General features: G+C 29.8%; 1 protein-coding gene across 1 annotated transcript in view; it reads right to left on the minus strand.

The window, feature by feature from the left end:
• Positions 1-19,963, minus strand: part of LOC129916825 (uncharacterized) — a 60,258-nt gene that overhangs the window by 38,922 nt on the left and 1,373 nt on the right. The window lies entirely within an intron of this gene.

Genomic DNA, 19,963 nt, shown 5'->3' on the forward strand with positions numbered 1-19,963 from the left:
CATATGTGTAATATTGGATTTGTGTACTAAAATCTTTGAAAATCATAAAATCATTACAAACATAAGATTAGGTAGGTTCTAACGTCAAAATTATCTGTTTAAAATGTCCATAAATAGCTTTACATAATAATCAAAATTTTGAAAATTTCAAAATATTTCGCGCTCTTGACCTTAAATTATAATCATAGTAAAATAAAAATATGAGAAACTTTAATTTTAAGAAAATCCACGTATAAATTTCTATAGGTATTGAAAAATGATGACGAATTTTTTTAACATCTAGAAGCTAATATAATAAATACTTTCGAATAAAAGTTTTTATTATATTTCTCCAAAAATATTTTGTCAACAATACCCAAAAATAATTTCGTTCTTATAATCTTGTATGCACATGGTAATTTTTTTTTTTTCTTTCATTATTTAAGATTATAACCAGTTTTCTAAAATCATGCCTAACCAAAAGCCATTGTTTAAAAAAAAATTTGTAACGATTAGAATATTTTTGTATATGAACTTTAGATTGCATTCAATATTTTTGTTCAGATCCTAAGCTAGACAAATTCTTATAGGAGTTCCTTACAAAAAAAAACTCCTTTAAGTAGGTACTCAAAACTTGAAAAACAAAGAGTCAAAATTAGTATTTTTGTATAACCCAAAAATGTGTTAAATTGAAAATAGATACATTTTGAATTCTATCTTTAAAATTTCTGAATATTCAAAAATGTAATATACAAAATTTGCGTGCGTTTTGCATGAGTTTTCTTATTATTTGCAATTTTTTTACAAAATGATCTTTAAAAACAAAATACAAAATAACCAACAATTTATTACTTTTTCGTTTTTTTTTTGTACGACTAAAGGCTTATGTTTTAAGTGCGTTGAAAAATCTACAATTCCATACCTTTTAATACAGAAAAATATATTTCGTTTGTTTTGCAAAATGTACTGATTGCAATGATTTGTATGCACCCTTATTAACGATCTTTTGAGCAGAAGTCATTTTCAAAAAAGTATAAGGCAATTTTTTACAAGTAATTTTCTCTTCTGCATTCAAATTTATAATTCAATTACAGATTAGGCACAAAATTTGGATCAATTTTTTTTACAACCCTAAAAAATGAATTAAAAAAAGTGTATAAGTTATATTTTGTTCAAAAATCGATACTTTAGATTGCGTCCACATTTAAGTTCTAAAAAAACTCATTCCTAAACAAATAATAAACTTCAAATCTATTCAAAAATGAAGGTTCAAAAAAAATTTTTAAATGTCAAATTTTTTCAAGGAGGCATCATCAAAATTTTGAATTTAGTCCATTTAGTCAATTTACCAATTTTGTAAAAAATTACAAAAAAATTACAAAAAAATTGCAATTTTGTAAGAACTTACATTTATTTAGAAATTTTGAGCAATTGTGTTGCTTAATTCTTGTAAAAACTTGATTTGTGTCGAAATTTATATTTTGATAGTTGATATTTTTTTTTTCAACCAAGTAACGCTTCCAAGATTCTATTAACATTTAATTTGTAAGTAAATCGTATAATTTAGAACTTAGATTTTGTGTTCAAAAATTTTGAATTTTGTATTAGGCACGTTCATATGTATGTTTCCATTGTAAAGTTTACCCTTAATCTTTTTTTACAAGAAAAAATAAAGTGGTAATGTAATGAATTTGGATTTCTTGGAAGAATAACTTTGAAATAAATATATTCTTATATTCATCTCTCAAAATTTCACAAATATAAAATTTTCATTCAGAAAAAAAGGTTTAAGATTTTTTGCCGTTTGTACCAACATTTAATTTGGTTCAAATTTGGTACGCTATAACTTTTTTTCGAAAATCACTCATAGAATATGAATTCTTCTTAAAATGTCTAATTTTTTTTTAGTTTATAATTGTTTGTTCTAAGATTTTGAAATCAAATTTAAGATGGCTCATGGAGCCAGTATTTAATTTAACACTATTTTCAAAATTGGCATTCTCTTGTTCATAGGTGCTCTTCTCCTTATAACAAGTGGTAGTAATTTACATAGTTGGCAATCTAGTTAATCACACTAAATCCAGCACTGAGTGGAGTATATATTTACATATAGAGTAAGTTGTTACCTTTATATTGGATGTGTGTGTCGTCGTCGTCAGCAATGTGGGATTTTGTATTCATTTTCGTTGTTAATTAATTATTTAAATGCAGCGTGACTACTACACTTCTACTTCTACTCGTCGTTGTCGGTCGTCCGTCGTATATGGTAGGTATAGAGGTACTCTTCTACGGGTTTTACCTTCGTCGACTCTATGAATTAAAGGGTGTGCCAAACGGAAACGTAAAATCAACTACGGGAAGTTAGTAGTTGCACACACTCCGGGGAAATATGAAATGTGTGTATTGCTTTTTATACATATGTATGTGCTTGTGATGTGCATATGTGTGGTATATGGGATGTGTATAATGTTATAGGTGGCAAAGGAGCAGTTTTGTTCTTTTTTCTTTGTTTGTTTCAAATTTAATTTCAATTCTAAATAAAAAAATAAAACAAAATATTTAATTTAAACATTGTACAATTCAATTTATTTTAGAATTAGGTTGTGAATGTAATTCAGACATTTGTATAAGGACTCAAGGTAAAATAAGGACGTGTATTAAAATATATCCTTGTTTTCACATTAGAATTACTAAAGCGAATTTATTTTGACGGCTTGTGCAGACACAAAGTATTTTTAAAACACTGAATTTTCTCTCAGGAAGTTAGTGTTAAAAATTCTCTTAGGTACATATATTAAATGAATATAATATACCTACAAACAAAGTAAAATGTAAAATTGTAAATTATATTGCTTAAAAGAAAAGTCAACTAGTTTTTTAATTACAACGCGGTCACTGTGGTGTATGAGTACTATTTTTTTTTTGTAGCTAAAGGAATCAAACGAAATCACATTAGTGTCGAAGGTAATTATGACTTGTCATCAGATCATACTCCAGTGATTAGTGATTCTAACACTAAGTGAATTGGAAGTAATAGAAAAAAGTAATCCAAAGCTTGTAAATAAGAAAACAAACTGGAGTGATTTTAGAGAAAGGCTTTTAAGTTTTATAAATTTAAGATCTCCCATGGATACAATCGAGCAAATTGACCATGAAGTGGAACAATTTATTGCTGATGTGCAACAGGCCGCTGAAGAAAGTACTCCAACATTTTCTAATAGAAGACAAAATGAAATAAAATATCCTTTAGAGATAAGAGAGTTGATAATAGAGAAAAGAAGAGCTCGAAGAAAATGGCAAAATACTAGATTTCCAGATGATAAAACAACGTTCAACCGCATAAGCAACAATCTTAAAAAACAAATTTATAAATTCAAAAATGATTCACTCAGTACATTCCTAAAGAATTTAACGACTGATGCTTCAACCGATTTTTCGCTATGGAAAGCAGCCAAGCGCCTGAAAAGACCGCAGTTACTAAACTCTCCCTTGAAATCTCAAGATGGGAAATGGATCGGTAACCCAAAAGAAAAAGCTAACCTTTTCGCGGAGCATCTTGCGAATGTTTTTAAGCCATACCCAACAAACGCGGCTGAAAATAGCTTACAGTTAGTTGATAAGATAGATGAAAGTGAAATACCAATTGTAAGATTAAAAGAAATAAAAAGTATGTGTTTACATCAACTATCAAATAAAAAATCACCAGGTTACGATCTAATTACTGCTCAGGTTATGAAAGAAATGCCTTTGAAAGCCTTCATAAAACTCCAATATATAATAAATGCATGCCTTAAGCAACGGTATGTCCCACACCATTGGAAAATTGCTGAAGTGATTGTCATACCCAAGCAAGGTAAGCCACCTACAGAAGTGACGTCTTACAGACCAATATCGCTTATACCAATTGAATCATTTATTTGCAAAACATGATAAGTCCATGATTTTAAATTTTTCAGGAGAAGAAAAAAACGTTCTATTTTCTTTTGATATGCGTAGAAAAATTTATAAAAAATATATTCTGTAGAACTCTTGCCTAGCTACAAAATACCGTTTCGTTTTTAATTTTTGGAGCGATAGCTCAAAAGATAAAAAATAAAAACGCTTTTGGACTTATCATACTTTGAAAATAAACGGATGTGAAATTAGTTTTTAAATGGATATGCAATTTTGCTTTTAGCCCCAGTCTATCAAACAATTGTATTTGAGAATAAAATAAAATGTCCGGACTGCTTATTTAACTTTAAAGTAGCTTTAAACTTAAGATTTTCAGCCATTAATCTAATATACCATTTACACAAAAAGAAGCTGTTGTTTATTTTCAAAAAATGATAAGTCCGGGACTTATTCTGTTTTTGATACTAAAAAAATATTTCGCGTAGCTGTAAAATCGGATATAGATGGAGTAGATACTTCATATTTTAAAGACAGACGTGGTTAACCCTGGAGTACAAATTTAGTCAAAAAAACGAATTTTGAAAAAAAGTGGACTTATCATGTTTTGCAAATAAATGATTCAATTATGGCAAAAGTTTTTGAAAAACTGCTTCTGAAGAGACTTAGCAAAATTATAGAAGAAAGAAGGTTAATCCCAAATCATCAGTTTGGCTTTAGAAATAAACATTCCACGATAGACCAAGTTCATAGAATAACGGATGTAATAGAAAAAGCATTAGAAGAAAAACAAGTATGTTCAGCTATTTTCTTCGATGTTGCTCAAGCCTTTGACAAGGTTTGGCATGAGGGACTTGAGTACAAACTGCAAAGGGATCTTCCCAGACAGTACTATGAAATATTAAAATCGTACATCTCAGACCGATTGTTTAGAGTAAGGTACGATCAAGAATATTCGGAATTGAAGAAAATAGAAGCCGGTGTACCACAAGGAAGTGTCCTAGGTCCTACCCTGTATTTACTATACACAAGGGATATCCCAGTTGGGAATCACACCATAATGGCTACTTTTGCAGATGATACCGCAATTTTGGTACCCGACAAATGTGTCTCTAGGGGAGCAGTAAAGCTGCAATATGCCGTCGACACAGTCAGAGATTGGACCGAAAAATGGCGTATCAAACTCAATGAAACAAAATCTTCACATATAAACTTTACAAATAAAAAGATAAACAATATTCCAATATTCATTAATAATCAAGCTGTACCTTACGCCAATACGGCCAAATACCTTGGAATGACTTTGGATGCAAAGCTAAAGTGGAAAGAGCACATCAAAAAGAAAAGAGAAGAACTAAACTTGAAATATAGAAAAATGTACTGGTTACTTGGTAACAACTCTGATTTATCAACCCAAAACAAAATAATGCTGTATAATCAAGTACTAAAGCCTGTTTGGACCTATGGTATCCAATTATGGGGCTGTACAAAGAAAACAAATACCGAAATCATCCAAAAATTCCAAAGCAAATTCCTTCGTGGAATAGTTAATGCACCTTGGTACATAAGAAATAGCGATCTACATCGTGACCTACAAATAGAAACGGTTACAGAAGTTGTTAAAAAATACGCTGTATCGCATAATCAGAGACTGCAAAGTCATACCAATTCTGAAATGGTGTCCGTCTTGAATACAAGAAACCATGTTCGGAGATTAAGAAGAACCAAGCCTCATGAGCTTATGGTCTAAAAAAACATGGGAAAGTATTAAAAGTTTAAACTTCCCCCAAAGTGATTTTACAAAGTTAAGAAAGAAAAATCTGATGTCGATCTCTCAAGATTGGTCCTGATAAAGAGGTGGTTTTAGTGGTTAAGAGTCCCACACTACTTGGTGTCGAATACTGCCAAGTGTCTTTTGAAGATTTCCTCCCGTCAAAAAAAAAATATCAATTCTGCAAACAATTTTAGATACCAGAAAATTGGAAAGAAGTTAAAAAAAGTCGCTTGCGAAGGGTTTCCTGCAAATAGTATCAACAGAAAGGTCAATTTAGATCGAATTGTTGAGGTGTTCCTTTAGTTCTCAATAGTTTAAATCTAAACTAAGCGATTTTTTTCATCTAACGAGTCTCGTTCGTTATTTTCGGTGGTGGGGGAAAATAGTTTTTTAAAAGTCGAAATGAAATTTTCTCCTGGGATTATGTATGAGAATGAATTAATAATTTTTATTATTTTTGTCAGTTTTCTTCGTTACGAGAATGAACTTTTGCCTTCTTGACAGGAAACTTTACACGAGAGAACTTAGAAAGTTTTGGTAGCTCAAGTATACACTCTAAAAATCTTAACTTTCTGTTAGTTTAGACAATATCGGTCAATACTAACTAACTAAGAAAAATGACGGAAGCGATACATAACGAAAGAATAAAAAAAAACCGAAATCTGATCTGATTAGTGATGAAAAGAAATTGCAAAGTCTATAAAGATATAGAAGATGTTGGTTTCCTTTGCGGGCTTCGTTAAAACTTCGGTTAGTGAGTTAGAAACTTTGAAAATACTTCTTATACAGCTTCCTAGCTGCTTTAATGTAAATTCGGTAGAAGCTTATACTTTTTTTATATTCTATTTGTCATTACTTCGGTAAAGCTATTTAAGACTCCATAATGACATTTTTATAAAGATTTTGACTTGTAAAACACTCCGCTTTTCCTGAAAAAAAAAAACTGTAGATAATTTTGTCTGAACCATTAAGAAAAAAGAAAGTAATTGTCTTTTGTACCATTTGCGGAGTTTGTTGCACACTTTTTTTCTCCCACTTTTTATAGTGTTTGGTTTTTGTTTACGGATAAGTAGTTATCAATTTAATTTATGTTGACATAATAAACATTAAACAAATATAATCCCCCCTTTCTCCACCTTTCATCGAAAATTTCACAAGAACTTGTTGATTGAGATTTTAATCGTTAAGATGAATTTATTTGCAAAATGCTTCAATGGCAAATAGCAGCACCACAAAAGGCAGTAGATTTCATCATCAACAGCATCATCCTCATATAGTTTCATATCGCTTATAAGGAAATGCTCAGACTTTTGTTAGAAAATATAAAGCCATTTCAGTATATCTCTCTTAGTGTGCTTAACAGTGGGGCTGTATACATATTATTGAAGGCAAAAATAACGAGCAAAAAAATAAATAAATAGAAATTTGTTGGATTGCTCCATCAACGAGGTCATCTGGTAAGTTACTAGTGTAAATATCATGGACAGTTCGTTGTTTCAGAAAATATCACAAGTTGTTCCGTTAAATATCAGGGATTGCTCGGTAAAACCATGGATTGTGTTACGTGTATGAACATAAATGTGCATACCATGTCAAGAATTACTAGTTGCCTTGTTATATATCACAGATTACTGTGAATAACCCTTATATCACAGATTATGAACTGACTCTGTAAGTACAATCGTTGCCCCAAAAATCGCGGAACTTTCTACTAAGAAAATATCAGGTTACTCCATTTAGTGTCACAATTTTTCAGTGAGAATATCACGTTTTTTTTTTTCAGAAAGTATTCATGAAATACTCCGCTAAATCTTGTATATTATTTCAGTTAATATCACAGATTATTCTGGTTAATATCACAAATTTTTCTGCTAAGTACAAATCGTTCCGTTAAATATCACAAATCATTCGGTAAAAATCACTTTAAATAATACGGATAGGCGTGTTAACTTTTACAGTTTCACCTACAAGAACGACTTATCATCAAAAACCGCCCCCAAAATGTATCACAGACTATTAAAGACTGCAAAATTGGCCTATGCAAGGACTATCCTTAGCAATTATCAAGGAGTTCTCTGCTAAGATTCACTAATTACTAATGCGAGCACCAAACATTTCCCAATTATCACTATCCCTTGTATCACTAATGTTCTCCAATATATATCATGAACCGGTTTCGTAACATAACCAAAAAATTATCACACTCTTCTTCAGTATGTATCACAAAATTCTCTACTTAAAATTTCAGATTACTCTGTTAAGTATAAAAATGTTTATACTGAATATATCACACTTTTTTCGGAACTTTTCATAGAACATTTTTCTCTGGTAAATGTTGAATATTTCTCTACCGAGTATCACAGATTGCTTTGTTGATAGTATCACACAATGAACAACTGAATTTTTCAAGGAAGTAGAACGATTTTCTTCTGTAATTATCACGGAAGGTTCCGTAAAGGATCACGTATTGCTCCGGTAAGTTCCACAAATTTACTCTGGGGTATTGCTCGGAACGGAATCCGTATAAAATAATCACGAACTAACCTTAGGTCACAGATTAAGTATCACAGGTTTTTCTGTTAAGTATCACGGAAATAACTGCTAAGTATCACAGTTCACAGGTTGCTCCGGTTGACTGGATTTCGCCTAAAAGAGTAACGAATTTCCCTGGTAAATATCACAGATTTCTTTAATAATTATCACAGATTCGTCTCTAAGGTGGTATCACAAGTTGTTCTTTAAAGTATCATGAATTACTTTGTTTGAAGTCTATTTGAAAAAACATTATATTTTTCAAAAATAAGGGAACTTAAGCTAAGTTTTCCAATTCGGGTTAGTTTGAGTGCATTCAAAAGTGACATATTTCTTATTCAATTCAAATCAATTCAATTTAGTTCTTATTCATCCCCACTGTTTTTTGTGTTATTGTTACCCTATATCTATGCACTTAATCCATTTCCATGCGATGTGCCTTTGGAAAAAGTTGTTGGCTGTGAAAGATTGCATGTCACCATCACCGCCTCTTTGTATGTCTCTCTAGTCTCTATATATATTTTTCCTATCTCTATCCTTGTCTCTATATTCTTCACAAAAATATAAAGGTGGTTGGTGTATATTCTTCTTGACGTTCCATCCTAATTGAATCAATAAGGCTTGGCAGCAAAGCTAAAGCAGCAACTATCGTTAACACTGCTCTCAAGTGGGATCCTTGAGATTGTTCGATCTTTAAGTGTGCACATCAGACACTTGTTCTTCTTCTTCTACTGATGGCAAAGTCTCTCTATACATATCCCCTATATCCTTTATCCTCCCAAAAAGAAAATCGATTTATATTTCAAATATGCAAATATGCACATCTCTGGGTATAGTCATTGTCGTCTTCATCGTTGGCGTCGTTGTCGGTGTCTATATAAAGAATCATTTTCTGGCTTGAATTCTCATGCATATAGGCTTAAAAACCTTTTGGTCTTTTTCTACCTTTTTTTTTCCAACTCGATAAAGCAAAAAAATGAACCTCTCTTTTTCTTCTTGGAATTGAATATGTTTTCAATTTTTTTGTCAATCAATCAGAATGGCAAATCGACAAAACAAACAAAGATCCAACAACACACAATTCTAGATGAAGAGAGAGATAGAGAGAGACCAATTGAGAGTGCAATTGAAAAAGCACTGCATTCACTATGGGATTGCATAGCATAGTCGAGAGTCGTCGAATGTAGGTTCATACATGTATGGACTACGATACAATATGGCAGATGTGTCAATTAATTGCCAATCAAAACGAGTGCTTCAATGTATCATGATACCAATGTCACCTATTGTGCCAACAATAAGAGAGAGAGAGAGGTATAAGGGGTGTGGAATAGCCTGGCCTTTCCAATGCCTAGTGACTCTGTGCCTGGTGCACCAGAAGGAATTTATAAAACTTCAAAATGCATGATGGGCAATTCCGGTCTGGCCGGAGTTAAGCCTTTCGGGAACTATAACCTATACATATTAATCTGCACACATACATACGAATATATACCTACATTTTTTTCAATATTTCAATTTGTGTGAATGTTTTTCAATCAATTGTGTTCAGATTTCAAATTGGGAAAAATAGTTGTGGGAAGTTTTTTTTTTTTGTTCCTTTTTATTTTATTTTTTTATTGAATATAATAAAAATGAAATAAAAAAGCTTTCACGAAGTATTTTTTTTTTTTTTTTGTGATAGATTAATTTTTTTTTTTTTTTTCAACTTTTGTACAATCACAGTGATTTTGTTGGGAATATGAAGTGTGATTGATGTGTATGCCTCGGCATGAGCTAAGCCACTTAGAGGTTTATCAACTTCATTTCAATGAGTTTTGAACAGAATGTTCAAATATGTATATAATAAAGGATTCCCCCATGATTAAGTTTTTATTTATTTTATATCTCGCTTAAAATAATACGTTTGGAAGCTAATAACTTAGCAACCAGACCTCCAAGAAACTTTTGGTTTTCAGCTTTGAATAGAGATTAAAGATACCTTTCCTTGGATATCTCACTCGATCAATGGATTTGAATGACTTTTTTGAAAATGCATTTTTTTAGGCATGATTTTTTCGAAAATCCGAAAAAAATAAATTTGTATTTTTTTTTTTTTGCATTAATTGATAGGCCAGTTCACTGTGAACTCGTATCTGTAAATCAAAACTTGTTGCGAGATTTTGATCCGAAAGTATCTGCTTTCCAATGTAAGGAAAAAAATATTTCGATTGCAAATAATTCAGCAACTAGACCTCCAAGAAACTTTTGGTTTTCAACTATGAATAGAGTTTAAAAAGACCTTTCTTTTGATATCTCACATGATGGATTCGGATCAATTTATTTAGAATGCTTTTTTTAGGCAAGGGGTTAACCTTGATTTTTTTCACGAAAATCTTTAAAATAAATAGATTTGTAAATTTTTTACATAAATGGATATGTCTTTTCATTGTGAACATCTGTAAACCAAAACTTGTTTCGAGACTTTGATCCGAAAGTATTTGGTTTCGAATGTAAGAAAAAAAATATTTGGATTGCAAAAAATTCAGCAATCAGACCTCCAAGAAACTTTTAGTTTTCAGCTATGACTAAAGAGACTTGTATTTTGATGTCTCACTCGAGGCATTTGGAGGAATTTTTTGAAAATGCATTATTTTTATACAAATGTTTAACCTTGATTTTTTCTCGATAATATAAAAAAAAAATCGTATATGTAAACCAAAACTTGTTTCGAGACTTTGGTCCGCAGATATCTGCCTTCGAATGTAAGAAAAAAAATATGCTTGGAGGCAAATAACTCAGCAACCAGACCGCAAAGAATCTTCTGGTGTCTCATTCGAAGGATTTGGAGGAATTTTTTTTACATGCCTTTTTATCACGTTAGGGGTTAACCTTTAATTTTTTTCGAAAATCCGAAAAAAATACAGGGTGTATTTTAGGGTATATTCTGAGAAAAAAATGTTCTACAGTAACTCTCTATCTGCAAAGTTGATACCATTTAGCGATGATTTAAAAAAAACGCTTACTTTGGTATGCCTTTACTCATGTCAATGTTAATAACTCCGTTAATATTTATGATAGAAACTTCATTAATGTCTTCATTTTTAAAAGAAATGCTATTCTTTGTAACTGCATTTAAAAAATTAAATAAACCTTTTTAATTGCTCAGATATTAATTTTTAAAGGGAATTATTTTTTTCTTACCCATGATAATTTTTTAACTTTGGGGCCGATTTTCTTCGATAAATGTATAATAAAGATTGTGTTTTATAATTTCTTCTTATGAAGAAAACAATAATGAACAAAAAAGTTATTCACAAGTTTGCCAGAAAACTCATAGATTTTATGATATTTAGGAAAACCTGCACCAGGTAAAATCTCTTAAAAATGTGTTTCTTTTTAGTTGCGATACTACATGAATATGAATATCAAGTTATGCATTCGTACAAAAAAAAAAAGTTGAGATAACATTTTTCCATGAAATTACGATGGTTTTCCAAAAAAGTGGGTCCCGGAAGTCCGTCTGTTTGTCTGTCTGTCTGTCTGTCTGTCTGTCTGTATGTCTGTCTGTCAGTCAGTCTGTCAGCCTGTCAGTCTGTCAGTCTGTCAGTCTGTCAGTCTGTCAGTCTGTCAGTCTGTCAGTCTGTCAGTCTGTCAGTCTGTCAGTCTGTCAGTCTGTCAGTCTGTCAGTCTGTCAGTCTGTCAGTCTGTCAGTCTGTCAGTCTGTCAGTCTGTCAGTCTGTCAGTCTGTCAGTCTGTCAGTCTGTCAGTCTGTCAGTCTGTCAGTCTGTCAGTCTGTCAGTCTGTCAGTCTGTCAGTCTGTCAGTCTGTCAGTCTGTCAGTCTGTCAGTCTGTCAGTCTGTCAGTCTGTCAGTCTGTCTGTCTGTCTGTATAAGGAGCTACAGCCTAAACGGATAGACCGATTAATGTCAAACTTGGTATGTAGCGTTATTTGGCGACTCTCCAGAGGGGTTTTTGGAATTAATTTTGTTGGACCAAAAATAACGGTACTTGTCATATACCGATTTTAGTAAAATTGAAATATCTCAAAAACGGCTCTATTTGTTTAAAAAATTCAAATGCTAGTTTTAAGCTAAGGTCTATCTTTCAATGAAATTTTTTTTTTTTGAAAATCATTATTAACGGTACCTGCCATAGAACCGTTTTTTTTCAAATCCGATTATTTCCGAAATTGCTTATTCGATTTCAACGAAACTTTTTTTGAATAAGCATTTATATAATTTAAATATAAACCAAAAATAAAATTTCCAAAAAATAATTTTTGGATTTTTAAAAAAATTTTGAAATTTTTTTTTTTTTGAAAAATCAAATTTTCGAAAATGGGACATTGAATTTTTTTGAAATTTTGTTTTTAGATGTTGATTAGTGATTTCTACAAAATGGCATACCAATTTTATTTTAAAACTTTTTTTTCCAAAAAATTATTTATAAAAAATTAGTTTTTTAAAAAAGTTTTTTTTTTAGCTATATAGTTGGTACCTACATTTTCCAAATTTCTATATACAGGGTGTCCCAAAAGTAATGGATCAAACGAAGTATGCTGATAGGGGATCTTAAGGGCTCTCAGAATTTGGTAACTTGTTCATCCCAAATCCTTACGGTTTTCGATTTAATGCAATTCTTGTGAAATTTTGAAAAATCCCTACTTTGCAACAGTATTTTGCTTCCTGCTGCCATTATTGATTTTTGTTTTTTACAATTCTTTTACTAAAACATTGACAAATAATTAGGAACAATTAATTAATCAAAATATTTTTTATTCCATACACCATTCAGCTGCAAATTAACCAACAGTTTCAAGTTTTATAAAAAATCAATTTTTAACTTTTATTTGAGAGCAACACCGCAAACAAAATTTATACGGTTTGAGAATGGTTTATTATTTCAAAAACTTGCCCAGTTATTGTAGTTTTCAAAAATGTATAAAAGTTTCCAAAGTTGCAGTTAGATCGCAAAATATTACAATTTGAATTCAACAAAACAGGGTTTTTCAAAACAAAAATACAAACAAAAATAGAGGCTTTTGTTCAAAGAAAAATAAACAAATAACAGCTCGAGAAAATGTGTTTATTTTTGGTTGTTTTTTGTTCTGAAAAACCCTGTTTTGTTGAATTCAAATTGTAATATTATGCGATCTAAGTGCAACTTTGGAAACTTTTATACATTTTTGAAAACTACAATAACTGGGCAACTTTTTGAAATAATAAACCATTCTCACACCGTAGAAATTTTGTTTGCGGTGTTGCTCTCAAATAAAAGTTAAAAATTGATTTTTTATAAAACTTGAAACTGTTAGTTAATTTGCAGCTGAATGGTGTATGGAATAAAAAATATTTTGATTAATTAATTGTTCCTAATTATTTGTCAATGTTTTATAAAAGAATTGTAAAAAACAAAAATCAATAATGGCAGCAGGAAGCAAAATACTGTTGCAAAGTAGGGATTTTTCAAAATTTCACAAGAATTGCATTAAATCGAAAAACGTAAGGATTTGGGATGAACAAGTTACCAAATTCTGAGAGCCCTTAAGATCCCCTATCAGCATACTTCGTTTGATCCATTACTTTTGGGACACCCTGTATAGTAGAGTAACTAAAGCAAATTATTAGGGAACCCGGTCGAACAGCTCTGATTTTGACGATTTTTTTTTTTTCAAACGTAGGTAATTGAAAATACTTTAAAGTCTATAGATTAAAAATTGCCGGTGTTGCCGTATTGTTTTTTAAAATTAAAATTAATTTTTTTTTTAACAAAACCATTTTTTTTTCTTAAATTTCATAAAACAAATGATATCAAAAGATTCTCTAGGTAATTTAAGGAAAATATATAGAAGGCAGTAAGGGACAATCTTCCATCGTTTAAGCGATAAATGCAATTTTCTAACATTCTGACCTCAAACACAAAAAAAATATTTTGAACACAACGGCAACACCTACAATATTTTAAAATGAATTTTTAAAAAGCCAGAAGCTCATTCTTTTCTCTTAAATTTAAATCCACTAAATTTAATCAAGACTTTTTGAAAAAATGGTCCTCAAACTCAGAATTAAAAAAAAAATGTTATTAGAAAAATTTAAAATTACTTTTTTCCAAACTTTTTCTAATAAAATATGAATTTATTTAAAAAAAATTTTTGGCCATAAATATTATCAGTTGAATTTCGAAGCAAAAAAGGTAAAATATATCATACTTTTGAAAAAAATATGAAAAATTACTTCAATTTCAATACTTTTTTTTTATTAAAACTGAATTTTTGCATTGAAATAATTAATTTTCTCAAAGACTGTGGTAAATAGGAACTTTAAATTTTTGCTATTTAACTTGCAACAGTAAGGGTTATTAAATGATTAAAAAATAATTTTATGTTTAGATGTTGAACTTTAAAAAAAAAATAAGTTACATTTTTTTTCAAAACTTTTATTAAAAAAGTTCTTCGAAAATGAAATACTTTTTAGTTTTTTTCATAAACCGTAATAGATATTGGAATTTCCTTTTATAATTTGAAATCATAATAAATGCGGCCAAAAAAAATAAAAAAATAAATGCATTTTATATTACGACCAAATTTAAAAAACGACGTGTTAAAATTTTTTCAATAATTTTTTTTTTCAAAAATCTGAGTTCAATTACCATTCTTTCAAAAGCCGTTCATTCAATTAACTTAATTTTAATTTTACATATATGACTAAGCTTCTAGCTTTTAAAAAATGTATATTTGAATATTGTAGGTGTTGCCGTTGTGTTCAAATATTTTTTTTTGTGTTTGAAGTCAATTAATAAGAAAATTGCATCTATCGCTTGAACTATGGAAGATTGTCCCTCACTCCCATATATTTTTTTTCCTTGAATTTCCTAGACAATATTTTGGCATCAATTAATTTATGAAATTTAAGAAAAATTTTGGAAAAAAAAATTTTTTTGTTCACAAAAATCTTCAATAAAATTTAAAAAATCAAAACGGCAACACCGGCAATTTTTAATCTATAGACTTTAAAGTATTTTTAATTACCGACGTTTGAAAAAAAAGATCATCAAAATCTAAGCTGTTCGGCCGGGTTCCCTAATATTGCCAATTTTTGAGCTTTAGTTACTCCACTAATAAAAAGTCTTAAAAATTTAAGCAACTTTAACTCCAAGCAAGTTCGTGCGACCCAGTCGTGCATTTTATTTTTTTTTTTTTCTTTAGTCAAAAATGGGTAAGAATTAAAAAATTATTTATTTGTGTATAGTTTTAGTTTGTTTCTGTTTAAGACCTAGTTACAACAATTATCTAAAAAAAGCTCCCTGATTTTGTGTGCTTGATAGATCCCGATAGAACCCCTTTTGAGACAAGGGGTTTATCTTGATTTTTTTTCGAAAATCCAAAATCCGACTGTGATTCAAAGATATGTATATGTATATTCAAATAATTCAGCAAACCTGACCTCCAAGAAACTTTTCTGATTTGATCTGGATTTGATATAAATCTTATAGTAACCCAAACAAATATTAGGATAGTCATGAAAATTTAGATAATATCTGAAAATGTTACGAAAAACTTTGGGATTACTTATTTATAGGTACTTTTTGTTTTTTTTTTTTCTAAAGATTTACCCGGGCTTATATTTTTAAAATACAACTAATTTCAAAACTTTCAATTTTTTAATCAAAGTTAAAACCTATTGTATAAAATTTCTTTATTCAATTCCTCCAAACCAACCTCCATTGGACTAAGTAAAAAACTACTACCTTCAACAATTTGTTTGAAATTTACTTACATTTCTTTATAAATACTCGTAACATAGAAAAACCTCTTAATTCGTAACATAAAATAAGATTACTTTCACATTGCAACTTAATTGAAGGCAACAACCACACAGATTTTACTGGGTTGCATTTTAATTCCAAACTATATACCCAAATTGATCCCCCAAGAGTATAGCATAGTGATTCTCCTTGGGTTCTTATAGACGACTACAATGTTACATTGTGTAGATACTTCAATATAGTTGTGAAAAAAAAAAAACCAAAAAACCTACTACCAAACCAAAACTATATCGTATCTCTCTAAGTAAGCTCTAATCCTATATTGCAATGTGTTTCTCCTCCTTTTGCTTATGGGATAATATGAATAGCGAACATTCCAAAGCCATTACACCGCTATCGATTGCCGGAAAGCATACACCTCTAGACTCTCACCTGCATGCGCTAGCCTGCTGGCTGATGGCTGGCTGCTGCTGTTGGTATTACGTACACGCCCTGGTTACAGTTATAAGAAATATATAACACTACTTTCGTATATAAGCCCACCACCAACAGATGTATAGTTGGTATGTACCTGTGCTGGGTGCTGCCAAAAATAAACATTTTACCTGTGTTTCTTGAATTTTTATTTTTACTTTTTTTTTTTTTTGTATAAAAATATTTTTTTTTTTTTATCAACTTTATCTTAGAACCATGTGGGTGTAGAGTATGATAATAATACGACAGCAAAGGTAGAGAGGTTGAAAACTCTCATTTGTTGTCAACATCGTCATCGTCATAGTCGTTTCGTTGTCTTTGTCGTTTTGGGTTTCTGAATTTGAGAATTGTTGTTTGTTGCTTCATTTCTTTTTATAAGGAATTCTTATTCAGGTGAAATTTAGTATGCTGTTTTTAATGACTCTCTCCACCGTCGTCGTTAGTCGTCCGGTGGGATCAGGATACACAAACCCAACCACAACCAACAACAAAAATATGGTAGAAGAAGAAACTGCTCCTTAATTATATAATCCATTATGTATCAAGTTAATGATTTTTTGAGCAAATACCTGCGAGATGCCAGTAAAACACCACACCACACCGAAAGGAATTCGAAATCAATTTCGTCGTCAGCTGAATAAAATCGGGAAAATTAATGATATATTAGGGTTGCCAATAAGATTTTTTGTTTTTATGAATTTATCAATCTAAGTGAAGCAAGTGAAATAGATCCAAAAATTAAATTGGTTTCAAAGAAGAAAATTACTTATCAACAAAAGAAAATGTTACTCATACGCCACAGTGACTGTTTAAGATTAATCTTTGAAAATTGATACAAAATTTTCTGTCGCTTAAATAAAATAAAAATGTTACAAAACCATTATTAAATTGAAAAAAAAAAAAAACTATACCGCTTGAAAGATCAAGAAAGAATCAAAGAATTATTTGACTATTTAAGTTGGATTGAAAATTTACAATTACAAACCAAAACAAAAATTAAGTGAATTTTTTTAAGTCCCGATTGTATCCAATGCGAAGGGGATTGAATAGCAGAGACAAAAAATGTATATTTTACAAATTTTGAATGCGTAGTTATGATTTTATGGGTTTTGATATTTTGTAAACTTTGAACCCAAAAACAAAATTGAATATTTTTTAAGGTGAAAAATTGTTTGCTATTATGTTAGATGAAGAATTAAGATCCCTGGTTTATATGGCGGTAGGTTAAGGATCGGTCCAAAAAAGACCGTCCAGAGTGAATCGTATAAAAAATTGTGTTTATTAGATTCAATACGAATTCAATGAGTTTCATAAAACGGAGTCTATAACAAGTATAAGAAACATGTAAATTAAAGCTTATTCTGTTTTTCTTCATTTTTACTACACCAGGCGCAAAATTGTGACACATATAAAATGTACACTTGGAGACAAAAATGTGAATTTTTAACTAGAACAGTGCACAACTGGGCTAAAACTGTTAACTAAATTTTAGCATCGGGAGACTTTTGAATTTAAGCTTAAATCAAGCTGGAATTGCAATTCTGTAATTTGACGAACAGCTAGAACAAAATAAGTAAATCAAAAGTAAAACTTCTTTAACACCTTATAAGAACATTATAAAGGTTGACCTTGAAATTGGGCACGTTTAGGAAATATTAGGGACTAGATATTTAGGCAACGTCATTTTCTGAACGGAAATTTGAGTAAATTGACTAAATTAGTTTAGATGTGATCCTATTGTCAAATTTTGAAATTTATTTAAGAATTTTACCGGTCGCATGGGTAAGACACCAAATTTCACTTAACTGTAATGAATAAATAAAATTAATTATAACCGATAATGCACTTTTTAGTTGTTTTTCTCACAAATAAATTTAATTTTGCTAAATTTATTCTTTAATTAAAAACAATCTGCTCTGTCATGTTGACAAAAAAAACTTTCCTAAATTTTTAGGGAAAATTTTCTTGCCTAACTTTCCAGTCAGCTTTCCAATAAAATTACCTAAATTGGAAGTATTTTTTTTGACAGCTGACCAATCAGAGACCGAGAAATTACCAAAATGTTTAGTCCCTAACGTTTCTGAACCTGCCCATTCTAAAATTTATTTAGTAAAGTTTTCACAAGAACAGATATTTTTTTTCTTAAAATCACTTATAACAACTTCATAAAAACGTTTAGAGACATAAAGTAAAACAATAATGACTCAGAAATGATATTTTTCAATCATTTTTCTGATTGATTGGTCAATTTTTGATTAAAATTTTGTTCTAGTTTTTGTTGTCTTTTTTTTGCACCTTTTATGACAGTGCTTGAAACGTAGGAATAACACAACATGACACCTTGAATTGAATTTTTCACTATCTCACATTTTAAGTTAGGTAGACCTTCTCCATCTTTTCGACAATATTAAAAATTAAAAAAAAAAAAACAGAATATTTTCCATTACTATTTTTTAAATACATAATTTGTGGATAAACGTTTAACCTCCTTTTTTTTAAATTTCGTTTTTCATCTCTTTCAGACAACAAAACGAGATTAGAAAAAAAAAAAAACAAAAACACGCGAGTGTTAACATGATGTTTAAAAAATTTAACCTCGCTCTCTAATTTAATTTCTTTTTTCATCATTTTGACAATGTTCGAATTCTAAAACAAAAATAAAGAAAAATTTAGTGGTCTATGGAAAAATAAGATACATAATTAGAATCATGCCACGGTACTGACATTCTTTTAGATTGTCAAATTTAAATGGAATTTCTTTAGCTGGTTTTTCTGTATTTTTGACTGAATGCTTAAATAATTTCATTGAGTGATTAAATTTCTTTAGTAAATTATAGCAGAGAGTATAATATTGCAATAACTAAAGATAAAATTGACATAACCTAAAACCATAACTTTTCACTTACAAAATGTTGATTCATCAAAAACCCAACCCAAAATTGGTCCCAACACGACATTTATTTATAGACCCAACAGCCCCTAGAGAAATCATTAAACAAAAATACCTAAATAAATATTAATTAAATAATACTATATTACCATATGCCCCCCTTAAAATAATTTAAAATTCCATCGTATGCATTTTCATCATCATCATTTGCTATTCCCTCCTTAAAAAAACAACCCTGTCAACATTTTATATATTAAATCAATTTTATAGCATGCCAAACACACTTAGATATTTGTTTTTCTTTTTTTTTGTTAATAATTACATAATACCATAAAACATAACAAGGATATAATGTTTATACCATTAAAAGCCAGAAAAAACATGCGTTATATTAATTTAATAATTATATTTTTTTTTTATATATATATTTTTTAAGTATGATAAAAAAAATTTACTGTATACACATCATATTAATAATTAAAAAAAAACACCATAAAAACTCTCAAAAAGCTTATTTTTAGGATCTCATTTGCATTCAAATTACGACACAAATATTTATCAAAAAAAAAAAAAAGAGGCTTGAATAATCATATAATATAATTTTATTTATTTTGTACACAACATAATAATTTTTGGCACATCATATTATAGCAAAAAGCCATCAAATTTTATATTTA

This window comes from Episyrphus balteatus, chromosome 3 (assembly GCF_945859705.1).
Source record: "Episyrphus balteatus chromosome 3, idEpiBalt1.1, whole genome shotgun sequence".
In the NCBI taxonomy this organism is placed as follows: domain Eukaryota; kingdom Metazoa; phylum Arthropoda; class Insecta; order Diptera; family Syrphidae; genus Episyrphus; species Episyrphus balteatus.